Consider the following 19,779-nt stretch of genomic DNA (forward strand, 5'->3'; position numbering starts at 1 on the left):
GATTTCTCAAAGGAATTCTGAAGTACAAATTTTGATCCTCGATATGATCACATAATGACTTATCAGCGCGTGCTAACTATTTCAGTTTGGCTCGAAGAAAGCTTTTTCGAGGAGAGATGAGTTATACAAATGGTTTAGATATAGAGTGTGTAACTTTAGAGCTTGTTTAATTGGTCTATTTATATATTGATCTGCAACAGTAATTTTTTTAAAATGATATATCCGTTTCTAAATACAGACGTACTGTTGCTATGTCATCATCCTTTTTGACATGTTCTGGTAGTGCGCAAAAACCTGATATTCTGTTAGGATTCAATGACTATTGATACGGAAAACTTTATCCGCTAATTCAAATGAGCTCTAATCTTTTATAACTGATTATAACGATTATTCAGAGAATGTTTGGTTTCATATGATTGATCGACTTAGATAAACTGTAAGTTGGGCTTCATCAGTTTGACTTGAATCAGTTTGGCTATAAGAATCTTATCAGTCTAGCCATGTATTCAGTTGGGTTCCTTATAAACCTTCTTCCTACGAATATCCAGTTTTCTCTCCTTTGGATTAGCAGTCTTGTTAATCACCAAAACTTATAATGTTATAACAATTTTCTCATTTTTGGTGTTTGAAAAAATCATGCCATAAAATTATGAATTATTACTCTCAAATAGAATATACATTATACAAAATTTGCTTTTATATCATCTTTTATAAAAGCCGTAGTGTTTGTCAGTAGGCTTCTGCTGACTTGAAGAAGTAGACTTTGGTTGATTTGAAGATTCAGTTGACTTCTTCTCTTCCCTCATTTCTTCAACACCAGTTGGTGGCTAGGTAGGCAACAGATGCTAACTGAGAACTTACACCATCAATTTTTTTCATTGAAGTTCACTTGTACTTCCTCTATATTGGTGCAAATTTGAAAGTTATTGGCTTGAATTTTCTCATCAAGACGAGTAGCAGTAGCTACATGAGTCTTTTTAATCTGCTCCAATCGATTAAATAAGTCAATCATACACCTGGATAGATCCGACACTTCTTTGAGCATTTTATTATTAAAAGACTCTAGAGCTTCCTTGGTATTCAGATTGGTTCTTGTATGAACTGTTATAGAAGAAGAAATAGATGTGAGGCTTGAGCTGATTTGATCCAAAGTAGTTTCATTAATTAAGTCGAAGTCAGGAGAGGATGTTATATTCTTGGGAGTTCTTTGGATATGACAAGTGCTTTTTCAAGAGTCTGACTGCTAGATGGTCCTTCTTATTCAATCATTAAGATTCCTGAGTCAGTCTTGTTGATAGGTATCTCAACATGTTCTTCTTCAGTCTAAATGATTTGATCTTCAGTGGCTGGAACATCTTGCTCGGTCATGGCTATCTCAAATAAATACTGACAATTCCTCGAACAAATGCAACTTCGTCTGATTTGATCATAAGTACATCCTCGGATAAGATGACTTCAACTTCAGAGATCATTGCATCATTTTTCTTAGTCAAGGGAGAAGGAGTCATCAGTTTGCTTAGAATGACATCATCATCATCAAGTTGTTGTGCAATGGATTACGCAACTTCTTCAACATTGGCTAGAGTGATATGCCTTAGAGGTGGAGAAGTGACGATATCTTGTTGACTGGATAGTTTGGCTTCTTTGGAATCTGATTCAGTTAGCTTCTTAAGGACAAACTGAAATGAGGATCCAAGCCCACTATTTGTTCCTTGGAATCAACTCGCTCAAACAATTTGTGACCATTCTCCCATAACTTGAACTTCATTTGCCTGGAGACCGAGTCTATGTCAATTTGATTAATCACTACTATGTCATCAAATGTTGTTGAACAAAAAGATTCATAATTTGACCTTTGTTCAGTACAAAATGTTGTCAACTTTTGAATCTTGAGAAGATCAAAATGATAAGTTTTACGTTGAAGAGGTTCAGTGAGAACAACAGTCTTGAACTTATTCAGTACTGTCTTCTCCAGTGCTATATATTTATTCAAACATCCTTCTTTTTTAACTTATTTGCAAAAGTAAGTTAAAATTCTGTACATTCATCATAGAAAATTGATCTTTTTATCATCAAATTCATTTACTGCATCCATCAGCAGATCTATTTGAGTCTGAAATGATGATATTTGTTATGAGACTTGAACTTTAGTTACATTCTCTTTTCCTTTCCCTGAAACTGTTGAGAAGGTATAGACCAATCCAGACTTGGTGGATTGAATGAGGTCTCTAATAGCCACTGCTTTTTTTGGTCTTGGAGGAAGAATAGTTGTTGGCATGCTAATTTTTTTGGGTGAAACTGCCACCGCTGTCAAGTTTTTCTGCTCTGGCTTTTCAGTATCATTCTCTTCAGTTATCTTGACCGCTTGCACCTGAGAGACAGGTGCTGCATTGATTGGTGTAGGCACAGGTCTTGTCTTTGTTGTTCTTGGCTTTTTCAGAGGAGAGGAAGGAGTTTTTACCTCAGAGTCACTTGACCGCAGAATCAGTTTCCTCTTTGGCTTAGGTCCAATTCCCTTGCTGCCATTTTTTCAACTGGTTTCTTTTCAGTAGCCAGTTCTTCTTCGATTTCTTTCTTAATTGCATCATCCCAGCAGTGGAGATATTAAGCTCCTGTCCTTTTGGTCTGAGGGAGAGAATATTTGGTGCAGTGAGAGCCTTGAACTTGTATTGAGTCATAGAGTTGCTATGCAAGGCTCTTACATCTTCAACAATCTGCTCAAAGGGATGGCAAACCCGATTGATTGCTTTTCATTCTGAATCATCGCCTTCAGAATCTGGAACAAGATGACTGACCAGTTAACCATGATTTATGTGGCAATTGCTGTCATCACCAGAATTTTTTTAGCATTATAGGCATCAAAAGAGCCTGCCTTTTACAGAATTGGCTTGGCTACAGCATCCGCCAGAAGTTGTAAAACGACGCGGATAAAAATCCAATTCCAGGCAGCCTATATACAACTCAAAATCTGGAAATGTTTTTTAGGTCAATACTTCAAGAATCGAGGCTCAATCAAACAATGGTGGTCTCGAGGTGGTGGCTCGCTAGAAAAGTCATTGGAGTTACTGTTCACGCTGAGGAAAATGGATGGAAAAATAAGGGGAAACATTAGGGCTCCAAATCCTCAACAATCAACCACAAAACCAAGCCATATACCGAGTCAACAACTCATCTAAAAGCTGGAGGAACTCGCGCAAAAATGTGCTGCAACCGAGCTGCTTTTTGCTGGTCTTCTTCTTCCGATAGTGTAGTAAACAGGGTACCAGATCTAGGGGTGAGGCTGCAGGGCTTCTTCTCTGGCAGTTGGAGGAGCGACGCGACATCTAGACCTGAGTTGGGAGAGGCTGGCACGAACAAGAGTTAGGCATTGTTTTTTTTTTTCCTTCTTTCTATAATTAGAAATGAAATGGTGTATGTATATATGTGTATTGTATTTAATTAGTAAAAATAGTAATTTATGTCAATTTATCTCGATTTTGTATTTATTTTGTTATCGTGTGTTATTTAAACTATGGATATAATTTACATCATTTAAATTCTCTGATTTTCTAAAATACATATTTTTACTCACTTCCTGAATTAATTTGACATAAATATTATTTTAATTCAGCAACTCAATAATAATTATCATTATATCAAATTACTGGATAATTAATTAGAGTGCCTTACATAAAGCCTTTTTCCATATACTATCGCCATCGACAACTTCAGTAGGTGTAATAGTATTTATATTTCTTTCTTGCACCTGTACTAATGTATTTCATTCACTCAATGAAATACATTTTCTTTATCATCTCTTTTACTTAATTATTTATGAGAACTTTTGTTGCGCGTTTTCCGCTCGCAAGCGCATGGTTGTCAAGTTTTAATATATGTAAGTAAAGTATCGTTCCCACGAGGAGTGTGTATGTAAAAATAAATCAGTGCTTATAATTAAAATAGTCACGACTTTATTTAGAAAAATTAATAGAGTTTTGGTTTGTTTAAAAACAACTTAATTGCAAATAAATAATTAACCTAATCACCGAATGAAGAAATATCAACGAGAGAAAATATCTGGAGGAATGGTTTCACTAAGTTTCCATGATAATTATTCCTGATTGAATTTATATTCATGAATTCCAATTATTTAATGGCCAAGAACACTTAATTATTTTATTCTCCATTTCCTAGGTGACGAATAAATTATATCAATCAAACTTCGATTCAAACATTCCTAATAAAAATCTAGGTTTCACTGATGTCACGTCCCGAACCCGGGCCCGCGGCTGCGTGACTGCACAATGGGCCCCTATAGCAACTAATTCGTATTCGTCATCGCTTTACGAAAATGATTAACCCAAGTTGCTATAGAAGTCCATTGTAAGCCATTATAAACTCATTTTAAATCTTCATTTTTCAGATGTGGGACAAGGGTATCACAATCACCCCTCCTTCAGAACGCGACGTCCTCGTCGCGGCCTGACCCCTTGATCCACCAGCGCCGAGAATCTAGAGGTGGTTCCTACAGGTTCAAGAGGTGGCTCCCGTCATGTAGCACTTTGCCCCGCAGGTTCAAGAGGTGGCTCCCATGCACGTAGCACTTTGCCCCGCATAGCACTTATTTCTCGGTGTTCAATGCCGGTGACCGACTCTGATATCATTCTGTCACGTCCCGAGCCCGGGCCCGCAGGCTGCGTGACTGCACAATGGGCCCCTATAGCAACTAATTCGTATTCGTCCTCGCTTTACAAAAATGATTAACCCAAGTTGCTATAGAAGTCCATTGTAAGCCATTATAAACTCATTTTAAATCTTCATTTTTCAGATGTGCGACAAGGGTATCACAACTGATAAATGCAAACGATGTTCTCATTAAGCCTCGCTAAAGTTATATGTCTTCCGAACGATATAAACATTCAACGATGTCTCTCTAATGATCTATCATCCTAATCCCTCTCTCGAGTTGTAGAATTAATCAAATAACACACAATTTATGGCCAGTAAATTGCAGTGAATAAAAAAAAACACAATTAAACCAAACAGAATTCAATCATATAAACAACCGTGTCAAATCATCGTATCGACAAAGCTACGTTATTCTCTAGACTAGAAAATTAGTTCATAACGAATTCTAAATAAAAACAAAACATGTTTGAAGATTTAGACATCGTAACACGATCAAATAAAGATGAAGGAATCAGATAACAAATCAGAATTGGCGTCTCTGTCCCTAGATTCGTCGTTCTTCGTCTTCGTGATCGATCCTTCCGCTCCAGATCGTCATCTCCGTGTTTGCTCTTGTTCTCTCCTGTATTTTCTTCTCCAAAATGGCCTCCCCTTTCTGAACCCTCATTTCCTCTTTTTATTTCCACGTCCAGGCCGTAAGTTGAAAGCCCAATTGCTTGTTTCGCCGCCATTATCACAGCGGCGCTGAGTGTGCAGCGCCTAGGCTCCCGTCATTCGTGAGTGTTGCACCTCGGCACTTGTTCCTTAGCGCGTAGGCTCTTGTTCTTCGTATTTGAGGTGCCTAGGCGCTTGTCCTTCGAACAAATGAGCGTTGCGGCGCTAACTTGTGGCACTGTGGCTCTCGTCTATCGCAGTTTCACGCTCAAAGATACCTCTGATTTCTCTGAACCATCCAATAGTTTTTTTATCTCCTGCACGATATAAAAGAAACAAAAACCAAGCATAATTCTGTTCAAAACCAACATAGATCAAATTGATTAACATATAAATTAAGTGCAATTCTTGCACTTATCAACTTTGTATAATCTTGCAACTTGGTTTTGTCATCATTAAAAATGGAAAAATTGTTGGAATATTTTCATTACCCTGTGTTTTGATGGTTGAAAAAATAGTAGCATCGAGTTGTTTTAGTATCCAACTTAGGATCCAAACGTTTATTATTCGTAATTACAAGCATTCCGACCACTGGATCAAGATTAAACACTCAAGATGCATATCATCCATATTCTGACCGTGAACAAACATAGTCATTATAGTCCAACCGCACCGGTCAGATTTAAATAATTCAAGATGGATATGTTGAACTCAAGACTTTTCTGATAAAGCACTATGACATTGTATCCTACCAACTCTGAATGACAGAATATTTCCCAAAATGTCCAAATGCAATCAATTTTTCAGAAGTTATGAGCTAAACGTCGCAAAAGCAAAGAAATATTAAATGATAATTTAATGTTATGTACAAAGACTGAAAGAGATAAATCCATTATGTTGGTTAACAAGTACAAATGATCATTGAAAAGCATTTTTTTTATTGTTGTAGCTTTTTAACTATATATCTTTTTAACTATATATATGCAGACTCTAAATTGAAGAAGAAGTTCAGTTGAATCATGATTACAAACTTACATCTTTCATGTCTGAATTCATTCCAGATTTCTGAGCAGACTTAAGAGATCATACTTCAAGTTACTCACTTAGCACACGCATATCAGAACATATAAGATCTTTCAAGGATGACTTTGTGCTACCCTACCACCTCAAGCCGTTCAAGCTAACCGTTGGTTTTTGTGTTGTTTTTTGGTGAACCAATAGTTCTTAAATATCCATATATTGTAAAATTAGCACTAAGAATTTCAATTTAGGCAGTGATAAATCCTAGTTGAAGTTAGTTGTTACAAGAAGTTGTAAAACTAAAGTCTTTTAGTGGATTCCTTCTTAAGTGGAAGAAGATGTGACACACGAGTGTTTATCTCCGAACATCCATAACAAATTTGTTTCAATTACTTTACGCACTTTTCATTCTTACCTATAAGAAATGGGATGTTGCCTTGCCAACAATAAAGAATATCTCTTCTCAATTATACTTGAAATATGTGTAGATTTTGGCGCTGATTCCTTATAGGAGGATAGAGATTTTATTTTAGATAATTAAAATAGCAAGAGCTACATATTGATCGAGACACACACGAGTGCTGAAAAAAATGTGTTGATGTAGACCATTATGCTCCAACAGCTATTGATACAGAATCCCGCCAAAATTCATTCCGCTGCGTATTAAGGTATTTCAAAGGTGGTGATCACAAGATTTAGAGTTTATTAATTCATTCTTTGTAGATGTTCTCAAAAGAGAAAGATCTCTGTATCGATTAAAAGAGTTCGAGAAGATGGATTAAAATTCGAGTGGCACTCGCAAAACAAGTTCTACTAAAATTTTCCTCATTAACGCTTCAGATTTAAAAATAGGGCGTCTTTTATTTATATAAGACTTTTAATTATTGTAGTATTGATTATTTAGTGTATTTGTTTGAACTCTGGGCATGGTCTCGTAGATATGGTGTTTTGACTGAATTATGTCAAAATCCTCGAGTTTTTGTGTTAGAGTATGAGTCTAGCGAGCCAACTTGTAGCTGATATTTATTGACTCTTATGTAGAAACAATAATTGTTTTAATAATATTGTATTGTTTTATCCAATTATAGCATTTAATTTAATTGTATACCAATGAAAGCTGCATAAATAAAGTTTTTGAATAAAAGTATCGGTGTTGATGATGATCAAATGTCTGATGGAGAAATTAATAATGGATAATTACGTGGAGTTGTATCGAAGGTTAATTCGTGGACGAAGATCAATCAAAGTAGGACATTGTAACAATAATTATATATGTAAACCTCATATTAATCGAATAAAAATAAAAATAAAATAATATATTATGGATCTCAAATCAAAAGGGATATGCCTAGTTTAGTCGTAGATATTTGGGATATTTCTCGGTTCGATCTCAAATGTTTCAATGTTCCCGATTTAGTCAATGTTCCCGATTTAGTCCTGAACGTTTAAAAAAATTGAACAATTTAGTCCTTCCGTCAATTTAAGGGTTAAAATTAACTGAAAATCGTCATATGTCATTCATGCCCCAGAAAAACCCCAAAATAAAATCTCTGATTTGAAACCAATTTCATGTCTTATTTTAGGAAGAGGACCGAAGGTTTTCTAGCTACGTCACACTCGTGCAACTCATTCTCGCAAATTTTTTTCCACCTTGAAAAATGAAATGGATGTTGCATACAACGAACCTCTAATAGATAACTCCGGCTTCCTCTGACGCACGATAACTACATTTTTTCCTTCTCGGAATCGGAAATTTATGTCGAACATTACAATAAGGGTTTTTCGTAAGTTCGATTTTCTTGGATATTGTGTTGTTATATAGTTTTGAATCATGTCTTTTTGTTAACTGATTGAGGTTAGAGTGTGATGCAGCGAGAAGAACTTCAGTCCCTTTCGAGAAATAGGCCACAAAACTGGACTGAAATCAGGGAGTTCTGCTGCGGCGTAACTTGATGTGACGTCTCAGACGTCTCAACGGCCCATCGCCAGAAATAGCGCCCTCCGCACTACTTGTACATCAACTTAAAGAATGCTAATTTCTACCAAATTTAAACCTTTCATCAACAAACCTTGAAAACATATGTAGAAAACATAAACACAAGGCATGAAATTCCTTTAAACGACAAAAATCATGGAAAGACTCCATTAAAAACCAATCAAATATCATTTTTCCTACGAAACTTATAAATTTAATGTGCAAAATAAACGAGCATAAGTAAAGATATCTCCCTTGTAGCACACATGATTCAAATGTCAATAAACTTACGCAAACTCGTATCCAATTGAGTTCATTGAAAACTATCTGAAAAAAAGGTTCTCGGACAACACACCGTGCATCTTTCTCTCCTCCTCATCTACTCAACCGCCATATCGATCCTCTATCTCATTCACTTCTAAATTTTAACCTATAAAGTTCAAATATAGTGAGTATAAAGACTCAACAAACACATTAAAGTATTAGCAAATACATAATAACAATGTAAGTGTGACATCTCGAGTCCAATATTTTTTTTTTGGAAAGCATACTTTAAAATAAATAAAGTACAACTTCAAAACATAAATTTCAGAAATCACGTGGCATTAAATAAATAAGAAAACTTTAAAATAAAAAAAGTTTGAAATTTTCACAAGTTATAAATTTAACTTCAAAAGTGCCCCACACGTCTTACCTTGGCCAAAATAAATTCAACCAACAATTATTTCAAAAATCCATCAACCCATAAGTATACAAAGTACAAAACATGCAGCTAAAAATTATTAATAAAAATATTTTCATAAGATTATTGCAAAATATTATAAAAAATTTGTGAAAGCAGAAAGGCTCGGATAAGTGCTTGTTAGGTTGAACCCAGATTCCCTCAATCATCATCGCCCCCTCAATCCTCATCACCTACCCTTGTCGAACTCAGTGAGTCTAAAAACTCGAACATTTTGTTCCATACATAACAAATAATATTTATAAAGATTACATGCATTCATACATTTTTAAACTTTATAAACATAAAACTATTTAAAAATAATGTAACTGGGGAACTTAAAATAGTCAACATGCATCAAAATATGAAAACTAAATATTGAAAGTGACTCAGTCATCTTTTATCAGTCATCAGTCATAATCGTTTGGCCAATCTATCCATGGATTCAGGTTGACGACCCGAATGCGAAGACCCAAAACCTTTGAATGTTCAAGCTGGTAAAGTCACCTCAACCCAAAACACGTAATCAGTAAAAATTTGACAATCAATAGTATAATCCAGATCATAACAAAAACTTCATAAACTTGCTTTCCTCTCACTCATTTAAAAGTTTTATCAACTCAGCTTAAATTTACATATTTGCTAAAAGTTTCAAAATTATACATACAGTACTGCCCCGGGATTAAAAAATTCCTTGCCTTGCTTCATCAAAATCCAAAAATTTCACCTATGTTACCCAGAAATTTCCAACTTCCATAGAAGCTACCCGGAAATTTAAAATCTCATACTAGCTGCCTGGAATGTTTATAAGTCGTGTGTTCTGCTTGAAAGATTTAAAATTGTGCACTTGCTGCCAGTAAGAGTGTATACATTGTTAAGATTGAGATTTAAACTAACTCAAACTCAAAAAGCTAGCTCAAGGAGGATGATTGTTCAAGTCCATATATACAAATCTCAAAGACTTAATCCAACCGATGTGATACATTTAATATACCTCCTCATGTCAATAAATGAACAACTGGAGCGTGAAGTTTAAAACATTATCGGGTAGCCCATAAGACAATCCAACACATAACTGCTGGCCTTGGCTCCGATATATGTTGAGATTATGTACTTTTGTCCAACTATACCCCAAAACTAGCTCAAAGAAGGAGGATTGTTTAAATTTATATATACAACTTCCAACGACTTAATCTAATAAATGCGAGACATTTAACACATCTCATCACGTCCAGGAATGAACATCTGGAGCATGAAATATACAATATCGGGTGGCTCATATACTAGTTCAACACATAAAGATGAACCTTGATCCTCCCTCTTGAGCTAGCTTTTTGGATTGAGTTAAGCCAAAACCTCAATTTTAACACGGTATCAAAGCCCAGACCCATTGTTATATGTTTGAATGTTCTATGAATCACATGATCTTGTAAATTTCACGCTCTAGATGTTCTTTCATGGGCGTTAGGGGATGTGTTAGTTGTTCCACATCAGTTGGATTAAATCTTTGAGAGTTGTATACGTGAACATGGACAATCTTCTTACTTGAGCTAGCTTTTGGGGTTAAGTTAAGTTCAAGTCTCAATCTTAACATGATATCAGAGCACAAACCCACTGTCGTGTGTTGGAATTCCCTATGGACCACCTGATCTTGTAAATTTCATGCTCCAATGTTCATTACTGGGTGTGAGGGGTGTGTGTTAGTTGTTCCACATCGGCTTGATTAAGTCTTTGTAAATTGTATATATGAACTTGGACAATCCCCCTCATTTAAGCTAACTCTTGCGGTTGATATAAGTTTAAGTTTCAATGTTAACATGGTATCAGAACCAATGTCCACCATTATGTATTAGACTACCATATGGGCCACCGGTTTTGTAAATTTCATGCTCCAAATGTTCATTCCTAAGCATGGTTATGTTAATTGTCATGCATCAGTTTGATTAAGTCCTTTGGATATATATATATATATATATACAGTTTTGATATGCTGCACACCTATGTGAGCACCGATGAGGTGTCAATCACCGATTGGATGTGATGAAATATAGAAAAATTGTGCATCCAATCGGTGATTGACACCTCATCGGTGCTCACATAGGTGTGCACGGTAGGTATACAGCATATCAAAACTATATATACACCTATGTGAGCACCGATGAGGTGTCAATCACCGATTGGATGTGATGAAATATAGAAAAATTGTGCATCCAATCGGTGATTGACACCTCATCGGTGTGCACGGTAGGTGTGCAATATATATAAAAGCATAGTTTTTGCCAAAAATAGTAATTTTCCGTCAAAATGTCATTTCTAAAAAAAGAAAGATATATCATGAATATTGACATATTTGTACTGCAATAAATGATCACTTCAATTATTGATTGCATTGATTATATCAATTCATTTAATTAATTTTTATATTAATTCAAAAATAATTTATGTATTATATGTTTTTTATTTTTTTATTAAAACTGAAACTAAACTCTATTGAAAACATAAATTATATTAAAATTTTTGCATTGATTATATCAATCAATTTAATTAAAAATTGTACAAATAAATTTAAAATACAAACGATTGCAATGTTCAGTATCACTCATGATGTAAATCATTCAAAAATACATTTGCTATTTTAAGTAATTTTCTGTCAAAATTACTTACTAAAAAAGAAATACAATATTTAGTTAGTTAATTTAATTTTTCTAAAAATAAAATTGGTTGAGTATTAAAAGTTATCACTACAACAAGATTTTCCAATGGACATTAAATTGCCATTTAGTAATCATAAATTTTTTTATCCCAAATGCATATTATTTCGAGATTACCTTAAATTGAAAGAATTAATATATCGTAGTTTTCTTCCAAAACAATATGTATATTGTGTATCTTGAATTGTCTGCTGAAAAATTCAAATAAGAGAGCCCGAGAAAATGAAAAGAGATAGATTCAAAAGAGTTTCAAATGGACATTAAATTACCCTCAATGAACATGTATATTACCCTCAATAATCAGAAATGTTGACACCCAATGCATGCAATTCGAGATTTTCATAATTTCAAAGAGTTAATGTATGATATAATTCTACCAAAAGCATCCAATGTATAATTTTTGTCCCTTGGGATGTTTTATTTGAATTTTAAATTATAAATAATGCAATATTGCATATTATATTAAAAACCAATTTTATTCTATTTATCTTTCTAAATTTATCTACTCCAAAATTGAATTCTGAAATGACTCATCTTTTCAGCACCATATCTGAGTTGAATCCTTTCAAGATGTAATATTTGTTTAAATTTAGATTTGTTTGTTGTTATGAACTACCGACATATGGAAACAACGAGACATTAAGTTTGAAATCTGACTTTCATGATCGAGAAGTAAAAAATATTATTCTTCTATTTGTACAAAATTTTAATTATTACATATTTACTAATGTGATAATTTTCTTCTATATTACAAAGTTCATGGATACATGATAGTATAAAATGTCTCGTAATGAAAATTATTAAATCAATTCATCGCATCTTATTAGGAGACACATTATTAAAAAATATATTGACATTATTTTGGAATACACATATTAAATGTTAATAAAATAGTTTTTCTGGTTTATACGTAGTTTATTTATAATCGCATATTTCATTTTTTTAGGAATAATAGGCTGTTGTGTATATTATGAAGAGATTTTGTAGATATTTAAAAATATTTATTTATCACATGTTAAAAAATAATAATATATATAGTTTCTCAGAAATTAAAGAATTAAATATGTATTTAGGTTGGCGGTCGACATTAATATTTTAAATACGATAAGAACCATGTCATTGCCTTAGAGTAACACGATTAATCGACATACATTTATATTTAAGAATTTTTTTCAAAATTAGCGAAAAAGTAGTTTCTTATTTTTATTTTTTTTATAATTATATTATTTTTTTACAATTTAAATATCTATTATTTTTTTATAATTAATTTTTAATAATATCATCCCGTGCATCGCACGGATTAAATACTAGTACATATAAACTTGAACTAGCTTTTAAGTTGAGTTGAGTTCAAATCTCAATCTTAAAATACATTTACCCAAAAAGTTTAAAAATTTATATACACAATGTCCAGGAAATTAAAATGAATGCACACTTAAATTTTTCTTTTTTCACGCACGTTTTACGCGGTGAAAACTCAACACGCTCAAGTAATGCAATTCCCAGGGTGAACAATGAAAAAAAATCGCAACTCAGATAATATAAATTTTTTTCTATTCAGATTTCCTCTTGCCCACGGTCAATTGATTTAAGAGAATTTAGATGATGACTCGCCTTCCAATATCCGCCGCCTACTTTGGATCGAATGGATTTGCAAGCAATCCAATTAAAGTAATTAAAAATCAATATATAATAAACTATAATGTGGATAGGTATTCTGATTTTGTGAAGTAAGTAGTAATCGACATATACTCAAACAACATGTCGTATGCCTCTTCTCATACAACCAGCGTCCCACCTTCCTCTTTAAACGACAACAAACACGCAGTACACGATTGTTCAATGATAATAATGCATTTAAAATTAGTGTCCACGTAAGAAAAATATTTAAACACCATCGAACACATAAAAAAAATCCAAGGATATGTCGTAGTAGGTGAACATCGAACTAAATCTTGGCTTGAGATTTACTGAATATTATGTAAAAACAATTTTTATTTCTAATAACATTTTATGATTTTATCCAATTATGAAATTTTCTTTGTCTGTATAGCCATGCAAGTAGCATAATTAAAGTTATTACGTATACAATAGGTATCATGAGTTATGCATCGCAATGTAAGATCATGAAACACATTAGGAAGCGTATCATATATTTTCAACATATTTATAGTCGATTCATCAGCTTAAAATAAGGATAAATGTCGTTTGAGCTTGAGACTAGCATCTGTGATGTAAAATTCATGTTTCATTGGTAAGGACATGAGATATCAATTCATACAGATGTGTGATCATTTGATTATGCACTGAACAACCCTCCCTCCGACTTTCTAAGTTGTTATCACTTATCGAGTGGACTAGTATATGGTTATGGTTGCACATCATTAGTCCTTTGACCCAGGACAACGTGGAGACTCTACATACTAGCATGCACTTTAATCTGTTTACCGACTCCATTGAGGGTCATCGCGTGGTGAGGTTAGATGTAATTTCGAAATACGTAGAAGCCAATATATTGTAATTAGAAATTCAGCGCTCACCTACGGGTATTGATATTCTATGTGATTTGATGAGTTAATAGTGCAATGAATCTCTTCCCAGAATAAGACGTGCATTTTGCAAACGTGTTTCCTTAGTTGTAGATACCATGTTACTATTATTACTCAAAGATATATCACATTATTATCGAATTAATTTGCAACTCTCGATATATCAATGATTGCAGATTTGATCGGGATATATGAGTTGAAGGGACAGTACTGTACGATAAACACAACTTAATGTTCTTACAGACACTATAGTGATATCTAGGATATTATGGGGCAATACTACTAGACGCTATTACCATGATCCGATGGGTACAATCAAACTTGAGTTCTGACATTCTTGATTAAGGGTAGATGAAAATAACATAGTTAATTAGGGTAAGTTCGGATATGAATAAATATTATTCTAAATCACAATGAAGTTGTGTACTCACAGTAAGCTGTATCCATTAACCATTGAGGGACACAAATATTGGATTTTGTTCCCCCGTTGAGATAGTCAAGTTCAAAGAGTTTAATTTGACAACTAGAGCTTGATGGAGATCAAACATACTACTTATAAAATAGTTTATAAGTTGATTCCATGTAATGGAAGATGTGAAAGTTAGCTTAACAAGTAATTAAGTGAGAATAGTGGAAATACCTGCTTTAGTGAAGGTGTTCACAAAACTAGCAACAACCAAAAATTCATTAGTGGAAAATATTTTTCTTTGAAATTTTCGTTTTTCATTATATGAACGAGATTGTACCCTTGATACATCGATGTTGTCTGATCGACGATCGAGATTATAATGAGTTTACAATTATTTATTTAATAAATTTATAATAAACAAATTAAATAATAATATTAATATTGATGACTACTAAGTTAAAAATTCTCATGAAACATTCTAAAAGTGTCTAGAATATATTAATTAATTAATTAATTGAGTAATTAAATAAAAGTCATTTAATTTAAAAGTTATATATTGTATTATAAAAAAATGATAATAATTTAATTATGCATGGTATTTTCAAGATTAAAAAAAATACATACACGAGATATTTTGAATAATGGAATTATAGTACCTTATTCAAGTAGGATTCCTGATTTGAACGAGAATTAAAATTTATAAATATTTAATTAAAGATTATATGAATTAACACAAATTTTACAAAAAAATATTTTCCATCGGATTTCTTTCCACCTGACTGACAATTTCAGCTACCTAATTTTTAAGAAAAAATTTAGGCCACCCTCTTCCACAACACCGCAGTGCCGTAGCCTTGACGACGCCTGAATTTTGAGAATTTCAGTGATCAAATATCGATATAAATTTCGTTTAGATCTCTAGTGAAATCTATATGAGAAATCCACTCTCTAGTTGTGGATTTTATTAGACGATCAAAAAAAGGAGGAAATTTTTTTGTAAGGATTTCAAGAAGGGCTATATCCACTTAAAACCCGAAATAGTTGGAGCCGACGTTATACGCGCAAAGGTAATTTAAACTAAACACCTTATGAATGTTTAATTAAACATATGACGCCGAAGAATGTTTTCAAAGTAAAAATAAAATTTTAAATTTTCGTTGCATCTTAAGTACGCGTAAAAGGTACTCCAACAGTGGTATCAGATATAATTTATTCTCTATCGTATTATTTTTTGTTTGAATTATTTTTAGTAATTTATTTCTAAAATTTTCAGAAAGTCGCAGCCCTGAAAAAGGTTTTTTTTCATAACAAAAACAAAAATTATGCGCACTGCCTGGAATAGTTCTAGGCAACGCACGCATACATCGCATGCCTGTGGGCAGCCGCAGTGGCGATTGCACATAATCATTTTAAATAAAAATAAAAGAATTTAAAATCTAGGACAACTGCATGTCGGCAGCTGCACGAAATATTCGGGCAGCAGACGGGCAGACAAGCCCCCCGGGGCTCGAATTATTTGGGCTCGGGGAAATTTTTGAAATTTTTAAAAAATTTGGGTCAAATTGATATTTTATGAAAATATAATAAAATTGGCCTTTGAAAAGAAACTTTGTTAGAACTATGGAATTTTTCTTATAAATAAATAATTAAAGTAAAAAATGTTTTATGATAAATTTAATTTTTAATGAATTAATTAAAATTAAATAAACGTGTTTATTTAACTTATTAATTTATTTCTAATTATGGTAGTTGGTGATAAATTTACAAGATACATAATTTGTTGATAATATGTGATATTATGGATTCAATAAAATATTTGATATTATATGGTAAAAGGATGATCGAGAAACATAACCAATTTTCTAGGTGTATATTAGAATATTTTACATGTTATGTTTTTAATTATTTGATAATTATTTAAAATGAGTCTGGTTCATGGCTCGTTCTCACCCCTTAAATTTATATCCCAATGTTTCATGAAAATTTAATGTAAATATTATATTTAATGAGATATCAAGATTTGAAGATGGTGGGCCCAGACCCTCAAAAGTTTTGAAAATCGAAAACATGTAAAATATTGTAAGCTTATATAATATTACATTTACATCCCTTCATTTACCTAGGTATTGGACTTGGATCCATATCTGACACATATGGATCAATTATTTCTCAGTTATCGATAGTCATTTATTATTTATAATTCATGAAATATATTATTAATAACTGATCAATTAGCCACGTCATCAGTTGTAGTATCAGCCAACAGACTGACAGTTCGTACCAAAGTAGAACAGATGAAACAGAGCATGACAGTCTGATATTTCGTACCACTGTCAGATAAATTCATCAACTTGAACTAAACGGCGATTCAACAGATATTAGTCATTATATGCATTCAATGTGATCGTTGGGATCGAAGACTACATATAGATGATCGATTAAGTTGAAGAATGTTGGTAAAAATGCACAGAACAAACTATCGACAATCATCAATCAGTTGCAATACTTTCTTCAAGAATTTATCAGTTTACAAATTGCACACTTAAGCTCTTATTTTCATTGTATTTATTCATAACATTTATGCTACTCGTTAAGAGCGATTCAATTATTTGCTTGTAAAGTATTTGAAAAACAAAGAGTTTTATTTTGGCAGTATATGAGTCAAACTGAAGTGGATTATTACAATCTATTGTTACATCAAATTCTTTTAATGAAAACATATCCTTGGGATAGAATGAGTGACGTATGAGCATTTGAAGACTCCGAACATCCACAAAAATCGTGTGTTCTAGTTTATTATCTATTCAGTTTTTACATTACCATACACTCAGTATTCGAACTATATTTCAGTCTAATCCCGCACTATCATTAGTGGACTGATTTATATCAACAAACAAGATTTTAGGATCAGTCCAATAAAAGAATGATTCATACTCAAAAAATTTCAAAAATTCAGAGTGTTTATTCAATTCTCCTTCTAAACATTCTAGCTGTATTAACCGATCCTATCAGTATGTTTTATATTGAAATAAATATTTCTATTAACTCAACTTCTTGGGTATTAACTACTGGATGTTGATCTCATCTATGCAATGATTTGGCAAGCAATGATGAGAAGTAGAATATTAAGGGATAGTTAGACCTTCCTGAGGATGGACAATCGAGTAAGAGTTGCTACGAAGGCCGTATGAGACATTTACTTAGTATTAAACAATAATTTTAAGAGATGTTTTATATGTTTTTGACTTGGTTAAAAATATTGTTTATATTTCTATGCTTGATAAAGATAGATTTTCTTGTTTATTTGATAAAGGTATTTGTAATATATACAAGATTGAATGTTTATTTGGAATAGACGAATTGCAAAACAATATCTATAACTTAAAAATAAAATATGTTCCAACTAATTAACGATGCCTAAGTAAACACGATATCAACAACAAACAAAAGAAAACAAGATAATCTAAATCACGCACACTTGTAGAATGCTAGGCTATGACATATTTCCCAAATAAGGATGTACAAGTTAGTGGGAGAGAGAATGTTTGACATGTCAGATATAAATTCTCTTGCAACATGCGAGTCCTGTCTGAAAGAAAAGATGACCAAATTTCCTTTCTTAGGGAAAGTGAAACATGCACATGATCTATTGGATTTGATCCATACAGATGTGTGATGACCGCCAAGTGTTAGCAAGAAATATGGTCAATCTTACTTCATTACTTTTACGGATGATTTCTCGAGGTATGGTATGTGTATTTAATGAAATAAAAGTCTGAAGTCTTTGAAATGTTCAAAGAATTCAGAGCTGAAGTAGAGATAGTTAGGAAAAAGTATTAAAACACTTCGATCTGATCGAGGTGGATAATACTTTAGATATTGAATTTTAAGACTATCTTAAGAGATTTGGATTCTCTCACAGTGGAGCCCACCTACCTCACCCTAGTTGAATTGTATGTCAGAATGACGTAATCGAACATTGATGGAAATGGTTCAATCTATGATGAAATTCACTAAATTTCTGTCATCTTTTTGGAGATTGAGCTTGAAACCACGACAATGTTGTTGAAACAAGTCCAAAAAAATGGAATGAATAAAACTCCATAAGAGATATGAATGGGAAAACCCCCCAAATATTTTTTTATTAATAATTTGGGGATGTCCTGTTTATGTGAAATATGAAGTGGCAAACAAATTGGTCAATAGAGCCAACTTACGTTACTTTGCGAAATATTCAAAGAATTCCATTTGATACTATTTCTATGATCCCAATTAAACAAATGTCTTTGTTTCAAGGAATGTCACTTTCTTGGAGAAGAAGTTTATATTACATAGAAAGGTGGAATGATAGAACTCGAGGATATACTCACTTTCTTGGAGAAGAAGTTTATATTACATAGAAAGGTGGAATGATAGAACTCGAGGATATACTAGAACACCCACTCTTGAAATAGTACACCAAGATAATATTCAAACACAATGTAGCGTTCATACATCGAGACCAGTGAATGCAGATATTTTAGTGGAAACATGGCACGTGAGAGATGTATCACCATTCGTAATCACCCATTTTTTGTGTGGATACGGATTACATGTTATCGTGTTGCTTTAGCACGATGTAGCGTTCATGTTGTTTCACTTGCAATATCATATTGTTTTTCCTGAAAGGTCTGAAAAAGATTTGAAATCACGCCTTTCCATAAATTGCTAAATTAGTCTGCTTGCAGGTGTGCCGGAAGTGTGGTCTGCTGGGATATTACAACTTTAATCTAAATACAGGCTTCTGTACAATGTGTAAGAGTGGGGATAAAATGTCAACCATGAAGTTACCTTACGCATGCAAACTCTTATTCCAGGTATTACAAGTTTTTTTTTTTTTTTTTAATTGAATTATTGTTTGATCTCTGTGAATTTTCTCTTATTCCAGGTATTACAAGTTTTTTTCTTGAATTATTCTTTGGTCTCTGTGAATTTTGATTATTTGGTAAAAGCTATGGTGGTGTTTGGTTAGGCTTACAACTCGAGCCAACGAAAAGTCGTGGAAAACTCATCCCAACCAAATTAAACACCAA

Source organism: Primulina tabacum, chromosome 8, assembly GCF_025594145.1.
Source record: "Primulina tabacum isolate GXHZ01 chromosome 8, ASM2559414v2, whole genome shotgun sequence".
NCBI classification, from domain to species: Eukaryota; Viridiplantae; Streptophyta; class Magnoliopsida; order Lamiales; family Gesneriaceae; genus Primulina; species Primulina tabacum.